The sequence below is a fragment of the Pyxicephalus adspersus genome, chromosome 4 (assembly GCF_032062135.1).
Source record: "Pyxicephalus adspersus chromosome 4, UCB_Pads_2.0, whole genome shotgun sequence".
NCBI classification, from domain to species: Eukaryota; Metazoa; Chordata; class Amphibia; order Anura; family Pyxicephalidae; genus Pyxicephalus; species Pyxicephalus adspersus.
The window spans coordinates 83,309,782-83,316,133 of record NC_092861.1 but is presented as its reverse complement, the minus strand read 5'-3'; the positions used below and the strand labels follow the sequence as shown (position 1 = coordinate 83,316,133).

Below are 6,352 nucleotides of genomic sequence, written 5' to 3'. Positions count from 1 at the left end.
GGTACAAATCCCGGCCTATATGCTATCTTCCAAGAGTTGGCATGTTCTCTTCATGTTTGCATGGTTTTCCCCTGGATACTTGGGTTTCCACTACATTTAACAACCCTGCCGTTATTTTAATTGACTTTCTCAAAACGGACATTGGTGTGTGTAAAAAATGGAAGCGTGGCATGATTTGCCAGATACAAGCCAAAACCTTAATAAATCTACATAACTAAGAATAAAAAAGCTATAGAATCAGCACAAATGTAACACAACTGTACATCCTACCTTTCTACAAATATTATGTAGATATTAAAGCAAATTCAGGACCTTGCAATGTAAGCACTAACAGCTGCCACAGTAATAATGATTGTACATAAGAGTATAGCCCCAAATGTTCACCCCTGTTATATTCATAGCACTGTTACAGCACCATGGTCACTGTCATGTATAATTCCTATATTCACATAGCTGGAGATGATCATGGCAACTCTGTTAACATTACACAGCCTGTTAGAGAGATTGTAGTTTAGAAGTAAACTGGGACAATGCAGTTGCCATGGCAGTTCAAGTAAAGAGTGAGATTTCAGGTGGAATTGCTCCACAGTGCCTGCAGTAACTAGAGATGGGGAGGGCTAGAGTTATTGCTTTTAACCCAAGTGTAATCACTTGAAAGTCATATACTTTATACTGGCCTTTTTTTTTACTTTAGGACCAATATAAACCATTTCACTTTTTTCATGTGCAGGGACTGGGTTTTTGGTATAAACTGAGTAGCAAATAGCTTTAAAATATTGCTAAATTCTGCAAAGCCACATTGAAATAGCTGCAGAAAATGGTGAATGCTGGACAATAAGAGCCAAAGGGCTAGCCAGCTCAACCACGAGAGGAGTAAATCCTTTTTGCCTAGGCATCATTTATTTTAATGGAAAGGGGGCCATGGTGGCCCCATTAAGCAATGCCTGCTCTGCTTAGGCTTTTGTCTTTTCTGTTTATTTCCTCTTGGCCTTGGACAACCAGGAGTTGATACACAGACCCGGTTGGTCACTTAGGGGGTGGGGAATGATTGTCAGCTCAGCCTCCAAAGTGGGCAGCAGCATTCTGGACACCAGCAAGGCCAGGGCCAGGCAAGTAAGTCACAGCTAGCTAGTCTGTACCCACACATTTCAGTCTGCAGACTGGATTTAGATCTACTTGCTAATATAGGCATCTCCAGCATGTCCTGGAAAAAGGTCAATTTTTTAGTGCTTCATGTCCCATGTTGACTGATACAGAAAAAGTTTGGCATCTGCAGTCAGACTCCATGCTACTTCAAGCAAAATGTGTGGTTGTCCTCATGTCCCTGGAAAAGAGTATAGTGCTTCATGTTAGTCATGTGTTTGTATGACTAAGTAGAGAGTTTGGCATGTGCTCATTACTTATGTCTCTGATCAAGTGTCTTTTGATCGGATGATGAACTGTAAGGAATAGAAGTAAGGATTTGGAGAACAAAAAGTGACTAAGGTTTGAGAAGTAGAGAGGAAGGCATATGAAGAATACATGAAGATTAGAAAAATGATTTTGTTTTTAGGAGAAAGGGGCAAATATTTGGTTAGGGCAGTGAGAAATAAATCAAAGGTATGGCATAAATTTGACACTATCATGCTGTGTCTAGCAATTTTAGTAACGCATTCTTGTCATTCCAAGAAGGGAAAATTCTCAAATTTTGCCCTAGGCAGCAAGAAGTCTAGGACTGGTCCAAAAAAGACCTGATTAAAATTTAGTTGAGAGTCTATTGCAGTATAGAAAAAATGTGCTTTTACAAGATTACCTGGCTGTAGATTACATACAGACAACTACTTGTAACTGATAATGTCTGGTGAAGCATTAGTCACAAAAGATATACAATGATATTTTGATTTATTAATCATTTTATGTTTCACATTAAAAAGAGGATCTGGCATTAACATTTTTAGCATGTCTTCATTAATAATTCAGTTGTTGCTGCAGTTGAATTATTCATAATGAATGTAGACATGCATGCGTTCTGAAATTCTATTATAATTCAGAATTAGCTAAGATACCTCTGATGGGATTTGAACCTATTACACTCTGTTTTAGTGAAGTGAGGGTTATCAGCTGTTAATAAGTCAATTAATCATTCACAAGGCATTAATATAGATGTGTCACATATAGACAACCCTTGAGGTGTTTTTAACTTTAGGAATTGATCAGTGTAACATCTTTATTATATTTTAAATGGAACAAACTCTGGACCATAAAAAATGTATTTGAACAATATGCTAGCATGCACTAATGTGTTGTCAAACTTGACATTTCCATTCGGACTTGTAAAGCAATGGTTTAAATTATACTAATCACAATGCATTAAACATAAGTGTCATATCTTACATGTCTCTGTGAGCCATGGGACTCCTGGGAGACAACCCTACACTTGTCTATGAGGACTCACTGCACAAGGGGCTCACTGCGCTTTGTGGCTCAGATTAGTTTAGCTCAGAGAAGCTGACAAGGATGGATAGGGTTAGAAATAGCAAAATGTGAGATATTATTTTTTTTTAATTTTTTTACTGAAGCCTAACATCTATGATCTTCAGCCATGCTTCATTATTATTAATTATTACAGAGGTACTACTTCAAGTATGTACTTGTTTGTTCCAGGTCAGTGACTTATCAAGTAATGAAGTAGGAATAGCCATAAAAGCCCCAAAAACTTTCAACTTCAAAAACAAGTGAAAAAAAAACACCTATCATATATTTCATGGCAGTTATAAGATGGGCAGATGTATATTTCACATGAAATTGCTACTCTCATTCAAAAATGGACTCCATGTTTATTAAAACTTTAAAAAGAAATAAAATTGAAAAAAAATTCTAAGTTTATCCTATATAAAACACACCAGGCAGCCCACTGATGTCTTGCATTGTTCTCAAATCTCTTCTGCATCATGATTTTGGTTACTAACAATGGCTTTCTATTCCTCATTATCTTCACTGACCCTCACAATGATGTGCCCTAACACATATCAGCAAATATCCAACACCCCCCCCCAAGAAATAGTCCTGTTTCCCTTATCCCTTTTCTTGAAAGACAGTATTCTCACTAAAGCTGCGTACACACGGCAAATTTTTCTCGCCCGATAATCGGTATCGGCCAATTATCGGGCGAAAATCTGCCGTGTGTACAGTCGGTGTCGTCCATCGTCCGAACGACCGTCCTGGCGGATCCATGGACGATGGACGACGACCGATCCTAATGAAAGGGAAGGGGAGAGCGCGCAGCAGGGTGCCGCTCCGTCGCTCTCCCCCTCCCCTCTCCATAGAGCATGAACGGTGCTGTATGTACAGCATCGTTCAGGCATCGTGCAGTCTTTTCTCGTTGGAAAGGATCGTGAAAGATCCTTTCCAACGAGAAAAATTGCAGGTGTGTACGCAGCTTAAGTCTCTTTTAGCTTAATAATCCCACAAATCTTAAATACCAAGATATTTATTAACAAAGAACACAATTAACAAGTAATCAGCAATTATTCCAATTAATCTAAATAATAATCACATAGACAAAGTAAAATGATATGTTATGCAGAGAGTCCGTCCTCTGTACCCTGCACCTTTGAGAGAGAATAAGAGTAAGTAAGAGAAAGAGGTCTAAGAGGCATATGATGTATATAGGAGAATAGGAAATTTGGGAGAAGAGGCAGAGAATGTATATAAGCATATAAGAGGCTAAGAGAATAAGAGAGCGATTTGTGGCCGTTGTCCCTTCCTATACATCCCCTGGCCACATCCAGCCACACCCATGCATCCACCCCTTACTCAGGTGTCCTCCCAACTCTGAAAAAACCCTGCTCCCAGGTGTCTGCTGATATTCTCCAGTAGGTGGTGCTGTTGTATTGAGGGCAAGTCCTTTGAGTAGGTCCTGGCTTTCTTGATGTCATCAGTGATGTTTACACACCTGTCAGGATATTCCTGCTCACAGAGGTGTTATCTCAACCTCCCACTGTAATCATTCTGTTAGTTTCATTCCCAGAGGCTTTTCAGAGTCAACCCCCATCAAGTTCCACCAACAGCCAGTTTGCAGAGTGCTAATGCCATGCCACCCATGTTGCGCACTCCAACACTCCTCTGGCAGAGGATCCCAAAAAATGACAGTAGTTCAGAACACTAGATAAATAATGTACAAAAGACACAAATTAGGGCAGCTCTGTAATCATTATTAAATCAGCATTGTAAATGCAAGCATTTAAGTACCTGAACTCGGCCTGGTATCAGTTTCTGTACAGGAGTGCCTTGCTCTGTTCCATCTTGGTAGCGGCAGGGCTTTTCTTCCACATTCAAGTGCCTGTAAAAAGAAGGACTATGGACAGCAGAGTATTGTCATTATCCATTTTATTCCCAAGACCAGTAGTCAAAGGCAGCAGTGTTTTAACCTACATACACTCATAGGTATTTATTTGTGCGACTGTCACTGGAAGCACTCAATAAAGATTGTTTCAAGGACAGAATATTGACACTTGAATATAGCTTTAGATCTCACACTGCAAGTATACAGCTAGGCTGTATATACACTGCATGCTATTTTCAATTATATTCCCTATAACATAGCAAATATTATCTTTTGTGTTCAGCACTACTTTAATCATTTCAGAACACACTGACCTTTATAACCCTTAAGGGCTTGATCAATTTTTTTATTTTCATTATATTGAGCAATGATTAAGTAATTATTTAATTGTTAAAATTAAAAAAAATATATATTTAGTGATATTTTCTTTGCATTACATATATGCATTCCATAGACAGAAAGTAACAATCATTTTTTACTTTGATCTGTGTTTGTTAAAAAAAAGTAGTGTTACTGTAAAGAAGAAATGTATATTTTATTGTAAAGTTTTTTTTTTTAACGATACCAAAAATATATGGTGTCGCTGTGTACTCCAAACTTTCCATCTTCTACACATAGTAAAAATATAACCAGTCATAACATCTCAGTGTTCCCTTCCTTATCAGAAATCCTGGACTATATTGTATAAACATTATTACTTTCAGAGGTCAATAAAAGTGCATTGTACAAGGTTTCCAACAGTATTTCCTAATAAGTGAGCACACTGTGATTTACTGTTTGATGGCACATTTGCTTTGCTGTAACTGCAATTGACCATTTTGTAAAATACATCCTATTAGTTTTGAAGAAAACAGCATGATGTGTATTCTTTAATGCAGCCTTGATTGCCAATCTGGTGCACTCAGCAGTGAAACTATGAGCATGCATTTATAAAAATAGCCACTTGCACTTACAGTATGACTAAAGCATAACGAGTTCCCTGTATGATAACTGCACGGAAACCATGAAGGAAAGGTATCGAAAAGTATAAGAACTAAAGTAGAATATTCAAAGCAACCAATGAAATACATTTTAGTATCTATCAGAAATTCACAAACTCTATATGCTATATGTTTATTATGAGATGGATAGCTAGGTTAATCTGTGGGTGAAACCATGAACACCTAACACAATGATACCTCTTAAAAGCTTGGGTTCAACATACTATGGATCAGGTTTTTAGGTGGAGCTAGTTAGGACCTAATATTCAACATATAGTATGACTGTATGTTGAATGTTGCCAAATGGAACCCAGTGAGCATTAAGGAAGTCAGTGGGGAAATGGGGTATCAAGGCCTTAGTAAGCTTTTGTTCCCTCAGGGTTGATTATAGAAATAAAGAAGATATTGGGTTTATTTAAAAAGCAGTAAATCTTAAATTTACCAAAACATTCCCTGGTGGAGAATATGTTAGGACAGATTGATGAATGGCATTGGAGGAAAACTGTACACATACTAGATTTTTCATGCTGGACAATCATCGAGCCTGTGTACATAGTTTTGCTCCTACGTGGCCTCTGGGCATCTCTGTGTAGGGTCTCAGGCAGTAGAATGTGTTGTTTGCCCACTTCCATTTACCTGAGCTGAAGTAGTAAAACCTGGAAATGCATACCATGATGGTTCATGCATTGGACTTTTTTTTATGTAGATTTATGCAGGTAAATAACCTGCATTTAAACCTTTCTCCACTGTCTGGTGACTCATTTATGCTTTACTGTAGACAGGACAAAAATCAGAAATTGTTACCACAGACATTTCTATTTGCACATCCAGTACATTGTGAGTCAGCATGTGAATAAAAAGATGTCACATCATACTTGAATACACTTAGCTATGGTATGAATGGTAGGGGCATGATCTTAAGACCACTGAAGAACTGAAGATGACATATTCTTCATTTACACCCAGATTGTTGTTTAGAATATTGCAGAGCGGCTGAACATGAAAGACAGAACTCAGTTACTGACCAATCTGTATCTTGCTAAAAAAA

The 6,352-nt window shown here is 37.9% G+C and overlaps 1 long non-coding RNA gene across 1 annotated transcript in view; it reads right to left on the bottom strand.

The window, feature by feature from the left end:
• Positions 1-4,243: 4,243 nt before the first annotated feature.
• Positions 4,244-6,352, bottom strand: part of LOC140330080 (uncharacterized) — a 12,076-nt gene continuing 9,967 nt past the window's right edge. Inside the window, exon 3 of the long non-coding RNA XR_011920607.1 lies at positions 4,244-4,336. This is a non-coding gene — a long non-coding RNA (uncharacterized lncRNA). The remainder of the gene's footprint in view (positions 4,337-6,352) is intronic.